Source organism: Argopecten irradians, chromosome 9 (genome assembly GCF_041381155.1).
Source record: "Argopecten irradians isolate NY chromosome 9, Ai_NY, whole genome shotgun sequence".
NCBI lineage: Eukaryota > Metazoa > Mollusca > Bivalvia > Pectinida > Pectinidae > Argopecten > Argopecten irradians.
In genome coordinates, this window is record NC_091142.1 from 20,801,782 (window position 1) to 20,819,155 (window position 17,374).

A 17,374-nucleotide genomic window follows, 5' to 3' on the forward strand; every position below is an offset into this window, starting at 1 on the left:
AGATATTAACTGTCCAGCTATGTGAGGTGGTGTTTTAACATTAGACATTAAACTATACAGTGTTGTGAGGTGGTGTTTTAACATTAGACATTAAACTATACAGTTATGTGAGGTGGTGTTTTAACATTAGACATTAAACTATACAGTTTTGTGAGGTGGTGTTTTAACATTCAACATTAAACTATACAGTTATGTGAGGTGGTGTTTTAACATTAGACATTAAACTATACAGTGTTGTGAGGTGGTGTTTTAACATTCAACATTAAACTTTACAGTTAAGTGAGGTGGTGTTTTAACATTAGACATTAAACTATACAGTTATGTGAGGTGGTATTTTAACATTAAACAATTAAACTATACAGTTATGTGAGGTGGTGTTTTAAAATTATACATTAAACTATACAGTTATGTGAGGTGGTGTTTTAACATTAGACATCAAACTATACAGTTATGTGAGGTGGTGTTTTAACATTAGACATTAAACCATACAGTGTTGTGAGGTGGTGCTTTAACATGATACATTGCACTATACAGTTATGCGAGGTGGTGTTTTAACATTAGACATTAAACTATAGAGTGATGTGAGGTGGTGTTTTAACATTATACATTACACTATACAGTTATGCGAGGTGGTGTTTTAACATTAGACATTAAACTATACAGTGATGTGAGGTGGTGTTTTAACATTAGACATTGAACTATACAGTGATGTGAGGTGGTGTTTTAACAATATACATTACACTATACAGTGATGTGAGGTGGTATTTTAACATGATACATTAAACTATACAGTGTTGTGAGGTGGTGTTTTAACATTAGACAGTAAACTACACAGTGTTGTAAGGTGATGCTTTAACATTAGACATTAAACTATAAGCGTTGTGAGGTGGTGTTTTAACAGTATACATTACACTATACAATGATGTGAGGTGGTGTTTTAACATTAGACATTAAACTATACAGTTATGTGATGTGTTGTTTTAACATGATACATTAAACTATACAGTGTTGTGAGACGGTTTTAACATAACATTAACTATACAGTGATGTGAGGTGGTGTTTTAACAACATAACTATACAGTTGTGAGTGTGTTTTAACATATACATTAAACTATAAGTGTGAGGAGGTTATGTTTTAACATTAGACATTAAACTATACAGTGATGTGAGGTGGTGTTTTAACATTAGACATTAAACTATACAGTGTTGTGAGGTGGTGTTTTAACATTAGACATTAAACTATACAGTGTTGTGAGGTGGTGTTTTAACATTATACATTAAACTATACAGTGATGTGAGGTGGTGTTTTAACATTAGACATTAAACTATACAGTGATGTGAGGTGGTGTTTTAACATTAGACATTAAACTATACAGTGTTGTGAGGTGGTGTTTTAACATTAGACATTAAACTATACAGTTATGTGAGGTGGTGTTTTAACATTAGACATTAAACTATACAGTGTTGTGAGGTGGTGTTTTAACATTAGACATTAAACTATACAGTGTTGTGAGGTGGTGTTTTAACATTAGACATTAAACTATACAGTGATGTGAGGTGGTGTTTTAACATTAGACATTAAACTATACAGTGTTGTGAGGTGGTGTTTTAACATTAGACATTAAACTATACAGTGTTGTGAGGTGGTGTTTTAACATTAAACATTAAACTATACAGTGTTGTGAGGTGGTGTTTTAACATTAGACATTAAACTATACAGTGTTGTGAGGTGGTGTTTTAACATTAGACATTAAACTATACAGTGATGTGAGGTGGTGTTTTAACATTAGACATTAAACTATACAGTTTTGTGAGGTGGTGTTTTAACATTAGACATCAAACTTTACAGTGATGTGAGGTGGTGTTTTTTAACATTAGACATTATAAACTATACAGTTTTGTGAGGTGGTGTTTTAACATTAAATTTAAACTATACAGTGTTGTGAGGTGGTGTTTTAACATTAGACATTAAACTATACAGTGTTGTGAGGTGGTGTTTTAACATTAGACATTAAACTATACAGTGTTGTGAGGTGGTGTTTTAACATTAGACATTAAACTATACAGTGTTGTGAGGTGGTGTTTTAACATTAGACATTAAAACTATACAGTGTTGTGAGGTGGTGTTTTAACATTAGACATTAAACTATACAGTGTTGTGAGGTGGTGTTTTAACATTAAACATTAAACTATACAGTGTTGTGAGGTTGTGTTTTATCATTAGACATTGAATTATACAGTGTTGTGAGATGGTGTTTTAACATTATACATTAAACAAAACAATGATGTGAGGTGGTGTTTTAACAATAAACATTACACTATACAGTTTTGTGAGGTTGTGTTTTAACATTAGACATTGAATCATACAGTGTTGTGAGATGGTGTTTTAACATTATACATTAAACTACACAGTGATGTGAGGTGGTGTTTTAACATAAGACATTAAAGTATACAGTCTTGTGAGGTGGTGTTTCAACATTAGGCATTAATTTATACCGTGATGTGATGTGGTGTTTTAACATTAAACATTAAACCATACAGTGTTGTGAGGTGGTGTTTCAACATTAAACATTAAACTATACAGTGTTGTGAGGTTGTGTTTTAACATTAGACATTAAACTATACAGTGTTGTGAGGTTGTGTTTTAACATTAGACATTAAACTATACAGTGTTGTGAGGTTGTGTTTTAACATTAGACATTGAATTATACAGTGTTGTGAGGTGGTGTTTTAACATTATACATTAAACTATACAGTGTTGTGAGGCGGTGTTTTAACATCATACATTGAATTATACAGTATTGTGAGGTGGTGTTTTTAACATTAGACATTAAACGATACAGTGATGTGAGGTGGTGTTTTAACATTAGACGTTAAAGTATACAGTGTTGTGTGAGGGTGTTTTAATATTAGGCATTGATTTATACAGTGATGTGAGGTGGTGTTTTAACATGATACATTAAACTATACAATGTTGTGAAGCGGTATTTTACATTAGACATTAAATTATACAGTTATGTGAGGTGGTGTTTTAACATTAGACATTAAACTATACAATGATGTGAGATGGTGTTTTAACATTATACATTAAACTAAACAGTGATGTGAGGTGGTGTTTTAACATTAGACATTAAACTATACAGTGTTGTGAGGTTGTGTTTTAACATTAGACATTAAACTATACAGTTGTGTGAGGTGGTGTTTTAACATTTTACATTAAACTAAACAGTGATGTGAGGTTGTGTTTTAACATTAGACATTAAAGTATACAGCGTTGTGTGAGGGTGTTTTAATATTAGGCATTGATTTATACAGTGATGTGAGGTGGTGTTTTAACATGATACATTAAACTATACAATGTTGTGAAGCGGTATTTTACATTAGACATTAAACTATAGAGTGTTTTGAGGTGGTGTTTTTCCATTAGACATTAATTTATACAGTGTTTTGAGGCGGTGTTTTACATTAAACATTAAATAATACAGTTATGTGAGATGGTGTTTTAACATTATACATTAAACTATACAGTGTTTTGAGGTGTGTTTTTACATTAGACATTAAACTATACAGTGTTGTGAGGTTGTGTTTTAACATTAGACAATAAACTATACAGTGTTGTGAGGTTGTGTTTTAACATTAAACATTGAATTATACAGTGTTGTGAGATGGTGTTTTAACATTAAACATTAAACTATACAGTGTTGTGAGGTGGTGTTTAAACATTAAACATTAAACTATACAGTGTTGTGAGGTTGTGTTTTAACATTATACATTGAATTATACAGTATTGTGAGGTTGTGTTTTAACATTATACATTAAACTAAACAGTGATGTGAGCTGGTGTTTTAACATTAGACATTAAACTATACAGTGTTGTTAACATTATACATTACACTATACAGTGATGTGAGGTGGTGTTTTAACATTAGACATTAAACTATACCGTGTTTTGAGGTGGTATTTTTACATTAGACATTAAACTATAAGTGATGTGAGGTGGTGTTTTAACATTAGACATTAAACTATACAGTGTTGTGAGGCGGTGTTTTAACATTAGATATTAAACTATACAGTGTTGTGAGAGGGCGTTTTACTATTAGGCATTCATTTATACAGTGATGTGAGGTGGTGTTTTAACATAACACATCAAACTACACAGTTATGTGAGAGGGTGCTTTAACATTAGACATTAAACTACACAGTGATGTTGGTGGTGTCTTAACATGAGATATTAAGCTATAGGGTGTTGTGAGGTGGTGTTTTAGCATTAGACATTAAACTATCAAGTAATGTGAGTTGGTGTTTTAACATAAGACATTAATTAAACTGTTTTGTGAGGTGGTGTTTTAATATTTGGCATTAAACTAAATTGTGATATTAATGTGTTTTTTGATTTGTAATAAATAATCAATACTGATATTGGGACAAATTCGTGTAAATGTCCGGTAAAACCATTACCATATACATATATTGTGTCAGATTTTTTGTGTTAATATCGTTTTGACCTACATTTAATACACATTGCCGTCAGTTTAACTATGCAATGGTAAATCGTTTGCCACTTACGATAGATATCATCACGGTCCAGTGGTATTTACTGCATGTGTATTTTAAAAAGAAACCTAGACAGAATAATATGCATACATCGACACACTGGGTTGTAGTATTCATCGAACATGTTCAGTTTACTATGATCAAAACAGAGAATAAAATTGATTTAGCCTTTGTCTTCACAATTATGATTCACAAAATGTCAACAACAATGTTAACGTAAATTAAATCCTAAAAATGAAGCCTTCTCTCTATGAACCTGTATCATTTTGCAAATTCCAACCATCCGTTGCAAAGTAAAAATAATAAAAAAATAAAATAGCAATTAACCAAACACTATATGAAAAGCACAAAGAGTAAAACAATAGACGTAAGTAAATTTCAATTCCAATAATAGTATCCGTTGTATTTAACACTTTCACGGAGTTGGACGTGCTGATGTTACTTAGTCACACCTTATAATGAATTGTGCCCTTCTGACACCACTGTGCTCACATTTCAAAATACGTGTAAGTAACTTTGTGATTGACGATGTAAATATTGAAAACTTGCACCATGCACGGCTTGATTTTTAGATGTATTTATACACCATTGTTAAAGCCAAATCCAGCCACGCCTTAAAAAGATCGTATACGTCTACCTTAAATAAATTCGTAATGAACACATGTGTAGACGCCATGACGTAAATACTTGCATACAATTGATACCACATGCACTCAATATTAGTTAACTAAACGGTAAAACCTTTTACTAAACTAGATATCGTTTGGATGCCTATTCGTGTATGTCACTTCTTGGCCACCGTACTTTACAGGTGACTTTGGTAACACTTTAACATAACTGATTTGACAGAAATAATGTAGGCATATCATTAGGTTGTACTGGGATTTAGTGATTTGTTGTGTAACTTGTAAAGGCTGACAAAATATGCAAAAATTCTACGCTTCAGATATAAATATATAATCCAGCAGATAATACACATATTTCCGTGGTCAAATTACCACCATATAATCACGGAAATAATGTTGAAGAAATAACACCAACGTTTGATTAAGGCATGGCCATACAATTGAAAACCGCGCTAATTCGCACGGTACTGTAGGACATTCCACTGGGAATGTTTTTTTCAACAAGTGAAAACTGTCTACATATACATTAATGTATATCAAATATCTAAAATTATTAGATAAGTTAATAAACTAAAGCAATAAAGTGAAAATAAGATGATATCTCTGATATGCAATTTCTACTATTTTTCTTGTTTTATTTAGGAATTTTGTGCAATAAAAATATTCATTAAAGTCTTCAGGCAAAATAATTTGCAGGTAAGATAAGAATTACTTACCACAATTATCAAAATAGGGCATGTGAAAAATTGTCATTTTTATAATACAATTAATATCATAAAACGAAGCGAATAGAAAAACTATTTTATATAACCATGCTACGATATAGATATATTCTTTGGGATCAGATTGATCTATTTAGGGGTATTTGCTTTTTTGGAGGGTTTCTTAACATCTCAATTTTGTTTGATGACCCTGCTATATTTTTATTTGTTTACAGAAACCTAAAAGTGATTTTATATAATTATGAAAGCATGTTTCATTTGAATATATCCTTCGTTTATACTTGTGTAATGGTAAGAACATATCACAGGTGGTATTTGATAGTATGTAGTAAAGTTAGCATGATAAACGTAGTCGCAATATCTCGTATTATTTTCGAAATTTTATGAATTCTTGTCCAATCATTTACCTTTACAACGTGTATAATTTAAAACACTTATAAGTTATTGTACATTTACTACATTTACATGTATATAAGTATTTATTATCAATTACGATCTATTCTGTTCAAATTACATGTTGAGTATTATACCAGGGGATTAAACAAACACATACAGTTATTTCATGAAAGCCATCCATTGCAACCAATTAGGATTAGAGTATAAAGGGAAATGAACGAAGTAAGGCAAGGATCAGAGTCAGTATTAATTAGAATATGTTTTAGCTCATTGCACATTCACGTTGATTTTCAGGTAAATATTGAATAACTGCAATCAAGAAGCTGCTGAGTGGTATTTAACATACACATTTATTATTCATCACCACCCGTGTTAGATACACTAAACTGAACATAACGATATTTCTTTTCTTACTATTGTCACGATTTACTTTAAAACTCTCCCTATAACAATATAAGGCACAACCTACCAACCTATTACATAACGTTTGTCGTATTCAATACGTGAAATTGTTTTTTTATTTTGCAGGTAAATAGAGGAGTTGCTGTTGTATACTGAGAGTGACATGCCTAGGAGATTATGGAGCATCTGCGCAGGCGTGCACACTCTAGAAATGCGCACTCTAAGAATGAGGTAGAAATCAATTGTGGTTTATAAGAATAGTAAGAGAAAAGACGTTTATCATTTTAACATATCGGTTTGGTTGCTGTTTTGAATTGCATTGTTTGACCGGTAAGAAGTGTGTATGATTTTGAATACCGTCCCGATGAAAGGAACACATTTAATACAGGTGAACACATTTAATACAGGTGAACACATTTAATACAGGTGAACACATTTAATACAGGTGAACACATTTAATACAGGTGAACACATTTAATACAGGTGAACACATTTAATACAGGTGAACACATTTAATACAGGTGAACACATTTAATACAGGTGTACACATTTAATACAGGTGAACACATTTATTACAGGTGAACACATTTATTACAGTTGAACACATTTAATACAGGTGAACACATTTAGTACAGGTGAATACATTTAGTACAGGTGAGCACATTTAATACAGGTGAACACATTTAATACAGGTGAACACATTTAATACAGGTGAACACATTTAATACAGGTGAACACATTTAATACAGGTGAACACACTTAATACAGGTGAACACATCTAATACAGGTGAACACATTTAATAAGAAGACATATGCCTCCTTGACGTAAACATGCATGCATTTAGTTCAATAACGAGTAATTGATTGTTCGTTTCAAAAAGACGCTCATTATATAGGAATACATGGGATAGTCATTCATAATTTAACTGGTTTGGTATTAATATATGTTTTATGTACTTCAGATTTTTGAATATCAATGAGTAGATATTTGCGTAATATGAACATGTCACTACCCCTTTTTGCGAATATTGACAAATAATACTGATCTTGCTTTCTTGAATATGATTTAATTGTTGTAGAAACAAGTCAAACAACTCGAGGTTATTGGATATTGAATTTATTTAAAACTCGTACTTACTGTGTTTTTAAAGTTATACAAAACACAACACGCGCTAAAGATCGTGCCTTTTGTAACGTTTAAAGAATAACGCACTCATGTGAAATTTCATATCTGATGTATTTATTTGTTACAGGTCTCAAACAAATGATCAGAAGTTTTGCTGTTCGTCTTTGTGAAATAGACAAACGATGGAACAGTACAAAGTAAGTTGGATTTTATATCTTTCTAATTCTAAAATTTGGATTACTGCCTTATTTGTGTATATGTATTTATTTACCAATGGAATACCTGTCTGCAATGTAATTGAATTTTACCGCTGGTGATATGATGAATAGCATCGTAAAGGCAATAATTGCCCAGACGTCATAAAATGATACAACATTGTATGTGGATAAAGTTTTCAGAAGAAAAAAAACTGAGGTCAGTTAAACCATAGTCTGTATTTGGTGTAGCCTAAACGATAAATTGTATATATCAATTTATTTCAAATATTTATAAGAATGATTATTATATAATTTTAAGCATGTGATATTTCAGAAAATTGTGTTTTAAAGTTAAAGTTTAAAAGGGGATATGCTAATTATTGTATTGTATATTCCTTTGATTGTACCTATTTTCACTCAGAATTGGATATTAGTCTTTTGACATCTTGGTATTTGTTTATGTATAATATCAATTATACAAAAATAATTAAGTGTACGTGTAACACTTGCCAATACTAGTGAGAATTTCTCTTTACCTCGATCGGTTGAACATCAGACTAGTAATCCCGACGTTCCAATCCCTTCAAACCTTCAATCTGTTACAAATTAGCGCCCATGCAGGGACTCAGGAATGAGACTATATGGTAAAGGTAAATGAATTGTTGTGACCCCTTGGAAGCAATGGTGATGAGTCTATTCCGGGGAAGGGTGTATGTTACCCTGGTTAATACTAACCGCGATATATCTTTGACTAGAGGGAAAAACTCCATTGGTTGAGCGTCAGACTTACTAATCCAAGAGTCCCGATCACAACTGCGATCCCTGGCGGATGCAGTGATTAAATCAGTATACAAAACCCTGCACCCTGTTATACATATTTATCCCATAACATTGTTGCCCTACAACATTGGAAAATCATAGCTGTTGAGCATCGTTTATGTTTTCACACACCTATTTTTAAAAAAAACAACGGCGACTCTTATTGGTCAGATTCAACATTCTTGATTCCGACTAGCGTTCAACTTAGCTCTTATCTTCAAACCGAATTTAATTTAATTTGCAATGATAACAGGCAGTTGTGTATTAACAACATAATATTGAAAAAATATGACAAAACGAGTTTGAGAAACATGATTAACAACTACAGCACCTGTTGAGTAACTTCTAATTAAATGTCATATATTGGTTGATATATATATATATATTTTTTCTTCGAAGAGACAAGGGAGAAATCCTTATTTAATAATTATATCCTCCTTAAATATAAATAAAGGCCAATATAAATTATACCTTTCAAAAAGAGGTAATAAAAACTTTAAAAACATCAAGTAAAATGTTGGCAAAATTAGACGTGGCACATCGGCTGATCTGAATATCTGTCTATCGACTATAGATGGTACCTATCAAATACATTGTTGACAAGTATTAGCTAGTTCCGCCTTGTTTACACTTATTCAATATCTTTGGTTTGAAGATTAATGGCAAACTTGCGAATGCTGCAGAAAGAGGCGACAAAGAGGAAGTTATCGCTTGTTTACGGGACGGAGCAGACCCTAACGAGGTATGAGTTAAAAAACGATATATATATATATTAATATGCCGGGAACGTACACACCACTGATCCATGGAAAATAGAGATAAACAGATTTTAATATTTGCATGAGAGGTTTTTTTTCGTTCATATGTCATGAAATCATATATTTCTATTCAATATTTAATTTTACGTTGGAAATATATTTTGCTTCAAAGGTTATTTAAGTTCAGTCGATTTTACTGAAATTATATCAAACGGATGTATTTAGGTTTTTATCTCCGTTGCTTTGCCACTTAAAACTATCTAAGCTCAATGCGAATGCAGTTTTGATATCAATTATTTGTGTATGGGCCTGCGGCATAATCCCAAATAAGTACCATTTATCCAAACATTATAGACGCTTTAAAAAGGAACCAATAATGTACAAAAATGTTGATTGCGGTGGAAAAGTAAAATTAAATTAAATATGTCTTGTTATAAAGCTTTCAGATTTTTAAATTTACATAGGATTGTTTTTCGTTCACATGTCATGAAATCATATATTTCTTCGATTCGACATTCCATTTCACGTGGAGATATATTTTGCATGAGAAGTTATTTAAGTCCAGTATATTTTACTGATATTATATCAAACAAATGTATTCAGTTCTATATTTCCATTGCATGGTCATTGGAAAATATCTAAGCTTAATGCAAATATGTTTTGATATCAATCATTTGCGAATAGGTGTGGCTTAATCCCAAAACAAGAACCATGTATCCAAAGGTTATCGACGCTTTGGAAAAATAACCAATAATGAAGGAATAAACAAAAAACAAATGTTGGTATGGAAATGTATATTACAGATGTCTTGCTGAATGTTATATAGGGGGTGGTTTCTTTATTTAATGCCACTTCAATAGGCCCAGTGGTTCACTTACATAATTGATACCAAATCCATTTAGTTAAAATAAACTAGCATCTAGCATATAAATATCGCAAAAAATTAACAAAATATATTATGTAAAGAGCAACATAAGATGTGCACATGCATACAGTCGAATCTGTACTAACGGCCATCTGAATTAAGCGACCCTCTGCTATAAACGACCACTTTAATTCCTCTCAAGCGTTTTCACTATATATTCTAACTCTATTAAACGACCATCTCTCTGTATAAGAATGAGGCAACGGCACAAATAACATACATTTACATATTTAAGCTAGTCTGCACAGAGCATATTCAGTTCATTTCTGATTTTAAAAGTTCAAATGGACTATTTGAAAAACACTGCCACCACTATGGTTAAAATGTGCCTATTCTCTATTTGAAATACCACACTTCCGTATTAATGGCATGCAATGCTTTATAATTTAGAAGTTTTGGTTTGTTTAGGCCATAATTAAGATGTCCCTCTGGGTTGATGGTGTATATAAACTATAAGCGCACCGAGTCGCTCCAGGAGTTATCCAGGAATTTCATCCAGGCGGGTAGTGACACGGGATGTAAACATACTGCTTAGGACTCTTTCGCCTTGATAAAATTCATTTTCTTGTCAAACTACTTCTGCCGCATTGCCCAATAAGTGTTTCAGAGATTCCATCGATGTGATTGGCCTCTTCTTTGGATGACATATAAGCAGATGCTACTGTGGTCTTCATCGTTGATGGGATTCGATTTTCTGTCTTAATACTTCTGTCGCAATTCTCCAGCAATTTCATCGACGGAGGTTTTTGGTCATTTCTGTATATGGCATATAACCATTGATCTACATATGCATGGACATGTAGGCCTAATTACTTGTATAAGCTCTTAGACGTACAAATGTAGCTATGACAGGGGTTTAGTAACTCTCATATTGAATTAAGGCATCGTAATATCTGCAGCATTTATTTTAATCTCTTTTAGAGTACCTTATGATATCTCAATAACATATATAACAATGTTTTATGTATGATAAATAGAGGATCTTAATCAGACTTACATTTTTTATTAGGATTTATTAGGACAATTGATGGATGCAGGCTGGAAGCCTCTATATCTATATCAACAATATACATGTACATTCATAAAATAAGTACATAAATAAATTCCAGTATATCAATGGCTATGATCCTACAAGATAGACGATCGACTATTGGATTTTAAAACAAATATTTTTCCAGTGTGTATCTAACATTACTTCAAAGTTGTATACAGTATCTGCATCTATACAAATGTAATATGTTGCGGCAAATTATTCCATATGTCTACTATTCTGTTACTGAAGAAGAAATTCTTTCTTAATTCTAAATTGCAAACGTTTCTTGAAAATTTTCTCAGAGTGAACTCTCGTTCTGCCTTGTAATGTCCATTTGGGAAAAAAAGTTCTCAGTTACTCTATGATCCACTATATGTTTTTTAAAAATATTTTAAAAACATTTATAATGTCCCCTCTAGTTCTCCGATGTTGTAAAGTTGGAAAAGATTAGTCTTTCTAAGCGTTCCTCGTATGTTAGGTTTTTTGAGTCCCAGGAATAATGTTTTGATGCCCTTTCTCTGGACATGAGTGTAACTATGAACAACTCGATGCGACAAGTGGCCCATATCCAAAGAGGTTAAAGGAGATTTAATATTATTTAATTTTAACAAGCCCATGAGTTGTATTAAGATTCAGATTTTATCAGATCAGTTACAAAGTCTGTTTATGGAAATCTAGATAGAACTTATCAACTTTCCCATTTTTCAAAGAGAGTGGGTTGGAGAAAATCAAGCTTGGATATGACATCTTTTCTTTAAAAACAGAGGTCACATGATGTGACATCATTTTTTGATTTATGACGTAATTTATTTTAGTTCCTTTGATTGGTTGGTACTCTATAGTGACTACCTTTTATAATTTAACCAGGTGTCGTTTGTGGATTATTTTTTGGGCATTGCGGAACGGGCCAGGTGGGTAGTTTATGTGAATTAAATATACATTTGTGCCTAGTATATTATTAACATGATCAAACTACTGTATAATATATTATAAGAAATCGAGCAAAATGCCAATGTCTACATCCTTATCCTTCTGTGATTTCTAGCTAGTGGTTGTCATTTTAAATTGTTCCATTTACAATTTATATTGAATAAATATACTTTCTAGTGCTATTGTTACTTAGACATGACAAATTGCCCAAGCTAGAAGAATCCAGAGTACATGTTGAAAAGACAATGTGACATCTCAAATACTTTCACATTTTGAAGGAGCTGTACCCTTTTAAAGTAAGCCAATTTTGGACCAAACTAATTGTAAATTGCGGTGCAATACGTTTGTGCAATCATGAGACAAGCAATTCATGGAAAAAATAAAAAAAAAAAAATCACTCAATTGTAATAAATTTGTCATTTTATTCACTTATTTTGTATAAAAAGTAGTGTGCTTTATTGCTTATTTGTAACAGCATACACTAAATGTTTAAATAAATGCTATTGAAAAAGGTAATGATCTATCAAATCCAATGAGTATATCCCTGTTTGGGTGTATTATAAATATCATGGTCATATGACGGTAATATTCAGATTTCTCAGAAATAATTGATTTATTGTTAACTTATTAATGCGATTTTATGATGCAATGAAACCTCTTTTGAATGCATACGTTTCAATGAGTGTGGACATTTTATCTCAATCACTTTCTTTCTGTGTCATTTACATGAGGAAATCCCATATACACTGTAACCAATATATGGAAAGTTCACATCAGATATAGACCCTTTTCCTCTATATGCACTATTTTTAATAGACCTACATGATTTTATATACAGGTCCTGAAGAACTAGATACTTTTTTCCTTCTTTCCCATTGAAATGCAGAGACACCTGTTTCATACTTTGCTATGATAGATTCCAGCAATGATTGAGGACAGTGATGACAATCTATTGCTTCACAAATCTTGTGGAAGTTAAAAGCTGTCAGTCGGCCATATTGCATCATCTTTCAGACTTAATTTCCAGACTTCCCACAGGGGCTGGTCTCGATATCCTCAACAATTTTTGGTGCATAATTTCCAAGATTCTCTATCAATTGTTCTAAGGTTGAATTAAAATCTCACTCATGTTCTTAATCTGATTGTCAATTGAATAGGCAAGACATGAAGTGGTCTAATTCCTCTGTGACTGTTCAAATGATTCATCCATATTCTCATACAATATATCCATTTTCTGAGTGTCTGGATGCAGCTGAAATATGAATAAAATAACTTGATTTTAGGCTGTCCTTCTAGATCTGTACATTCACTACTTAACACATTTTCATACAAACATTTTTTGTAGGAACAACACTTACTGCAATACAGTAAGGAATAGCTAGTTTTACATTACATATATAAATTATCTATAAGAGCACTTTAATTTCCATGAAACAACATGTTAGTAGATTTATAGATTTGATCATGTGATTCCTTCACAGTTGGGTTTTATTAGTTTGACACCCTATTACCGGGGGTAATAACCAAGGTCATGTAACGACATGTCAGGTTTATTTGTGGAGGAAAGCCACTGATAAGTGGTCAGTTCCTACCAATTGCTCCACATGGGATTCTAGCTTGCAAACCAGAGGTAGAGGGCTTGTAGTAGTATGTCGAGACATAAACCACTCGACCACTGCACCCAACCCCCCTCCTCCCCATTGATAATGAAAAGATTTCATATAAGGTTACCAAATCTTTTGGTTTGATTGATTAATCCAAACCTTAGTAAAACAAATATTGAAAAATTAGCAACTTCTTTCTTAGCATTTACTATTAGCATAAAAAAATACAATTTGAGATCCTGCATATACCGCCATTGTACCTGTTTCAATTTCGCAGTGAAGTTTTTATGTCCAAAGATTCTCTGTCACAGGCAAGACATGGATCGTAGGTGTCCAAAGTATTCTTTCTCACCCCATGATGATCAGATCATTCAATACAGCTAGAATACCTGTAAAGTATGATAAATATAAGTTCAGCACATACCTTATGCATACATTTTCTACAGGTTTATGGTTTTTTTTAGTTCCAAATGCATCTGTTATGCATTTTCTTATATTGAAAAAAACAAGAAAATTTATAGTACATGTACTAGTTAGTACAGTAGTAATGCAATGTAATCCATTTCAGCTACATGTATATACTTGTTGTAAATTTGTATGTGTACTTTCAACCTATGACCTATATAAAAAAATCTTGTGAAAATGAAGTTTGGTTACTAAAGATGCTTCATCGCCGACAGAGCATAAATAATTATTACCATTTGGACAAAAATTTCAGATTAAATGTGTATTTATATTACATCTAACTAACACAAAAATAAATATATACCAATAATTTATTTTGCTATTGTTGTCTGCACAATCAATACCTAATTCCATATGACTATACCACCACACCTCCCAACTGGGAAAAGTTATACAACAAAAGGGGCTGCAATAGAGGCTCCAGCCTGGTTTCAAAAGTCATCCTGAGGAAATTATTATGTTTGAGGAGCTTTTCTCCAAGCTGATAATTTAATAAACATATATTTTGACTTTGCAAATGATTTCTTAAACATATACTTTATTAATGTTTATAAAACGACATGATTGTTTTTATCAGATAATCGAAATATTTTTTTATTTTGGTCTACATTTTTACTAACCTGTCAATAAAAATGCAGTTGGCTGACATGACCTCTCCCGTGGATTTCTTTATGGAAAACCATAAATGGCAATACTGGCCAGTTCATGAAGATCTGATATCGCCTTAGCCAGAAACATTATACAAATGTTGCCAGTATATGTTGAAGATCAAATTTTTAGCATGCCGGCCGTCAACAAATAATCGGCAGACCTCACAACTCCTATATGCTCCGAGTCTCATTTTAAACGGTAAGCTTAGTCAAGATCGAGATGTAAAATCTAGATCTAGCCTAATGTCATAATACATCGGGTGATTTCACTGCCTCACACAGTTCAATAAGCTCAACTTTTTAAAAATTGAACGTAGAGATCCCTAACTGAAAGGTACATTGTTGTAAAGCTTAAATATATTAAGTCATTGCTCGCTGCCATTTGTAAACAAAGTAATTCCGGAAGTGTCTGGTGTCTGGTGTTGGCGATTATAAAGGCGAAAACCAAACCGGAGAGTCCGATTCCGTCATGACGGAAAATGGACTATTGTAAAGTGATTTCTGCCGGTATGTTTCCAATGTAAACATATTTAAGGCATAAAAACAACAATTTTACAGTACAAAATTTCTGTGTTATAACTAACGTTTATAAGTCATCTGAAGCCATTTGAATGATTTTTTACAGCTTTATTCATCAAACCTTATGGTTTTTAATAAATTAATGATGAAAAAATAGCATGTCAAAAATTATCGCCCAGTTACGGCACATATAACTTTAACTGTAAGATATCATTAAAAACTTTCTGTCAATTTCCTTATTACCCAACTTGCGGTTATAAGCGTGTTGGTAGGTTATTAAAATCGTCGTGGTTAACATTCGTTCTGAAGGAACGATAACTCTGTTATCGCACCTTACGTCTCTCATTTCATACGATAAGAAATAGGCCCTAACTACTGTTTTATTAGATGGTGCATGAATATATTTCCCGTTTTGAGGAAAATACATGGAAGTCTCTGATTCAGTTGATCAAATACTATCTTACGAAAAAGCACATGTAAGCTAGTGTCAACAAGAGCAATACATCTGTGATATAAAAACTAAACATGTAGATGTAGGCATAGACTAATTATTTTTCATGTCTACAGTAATCAGCTGAACGTAGATCGAGGGATTCAGAATAAGAGATTTTTTTCTTAGGCGTACACTTGCCGTACATGTTAAATTGAGGATCCAAAAATCTGTTTTAGTTTTGTTAGGATAATAATATATATCTACATATATTAGATATATGCAGATATCTCCTCATAAACATAGAAAGGACATACAGTTGTGTATGATGACATCGATTTTTATCGACATTGTTGTGATCAAGTTGAAGTTTTCAACTTCGATCGTACGTATACGCTTTTCGTCGTTACAATTTTGGCGCCAAATTCAATTTTCTGCTTGAATATCTGCCTCAAACGACTATTGAAGCTAAGACATCTTGACGATGGAAGATAGATTTTGATAAAATATTTTTTCCGCTAAAACAATATAAAATCATGGTTTGTCTAAAGAGTAATTGAAGTGGAATCTTTACATTTTTCAGATACTATATCCAGGCAAAATAGTGGCTTATTTGTGCCATTTCTTAGCTTTGTATACAGTAGCATCAAATCGGTAACATCGTCACATAAAATTAACAGGTTATAACAATTTATATTATCAGACTATTAAACTTTATAATATTGAATATATAAGATGTTCTTTATAATAATATTACCGCTCGATTTCGGTCTATTAATATAATTGTGAAAAAACTCCATTTTTTAGGGGGTAGGGGTATAGAAAGGCTATTTTACTCAAAAATTCCGCGGCCTATTTTTTTATATTCTTTCATCATAATCCAAACAACTGTCTAATTATGTGGACAAAAAATAAAAAAAATTAAACGACACAATTTTTTTTTGAAAATTAGGTATTTAAGTTGAAATTCAAAATGCAAAAATTGGCCCTTTTTAGGCCTCACTTACACGCACTCGTGTGAAAAAATCACAATTAATGTATTTTTAAGAGTAAAACCAACATTGAGGTCATTGATAGCTATATAAACTTACATATTAAAGATAAAAAAAATATTGTTGTTTGTAATATTTAGTCAATTACCAAGCTTTGAAAATATGTTTGTAAAATTGTATTTTGAGAAAAAACAGACGGTAGAGTAGGGTTATTGAGAGAACAATA

At 32.0% G+C, this 17,374-nt stretch overlaps 1 long non-coding RNA gene across 1 annotated transcript; it reads right to left on the bottom strand.

Annotated features, from left to right (window-relative positions):
* Positions 1 to 12,930: 12,930 nt before the first annotated feature.
* LOC138331751 (uncharacterized) lies at positions 12,931 to 15,688 on the bottom strand. Its single transcript, XR_011209720.1, has 3 exons — positions 15,178 to 15,688; positions 14,353 to 14,481; positions 12,931 to 13,740 (listed from the first exon to the last, which is right to left on the bottom strand). It is a non-coding gene; the product is annotated as an uncharacterized lncRNA (long non-coding RNA).
* Positions 15,689 to 17,374: the final 1,686 nt, after the last annotated feature.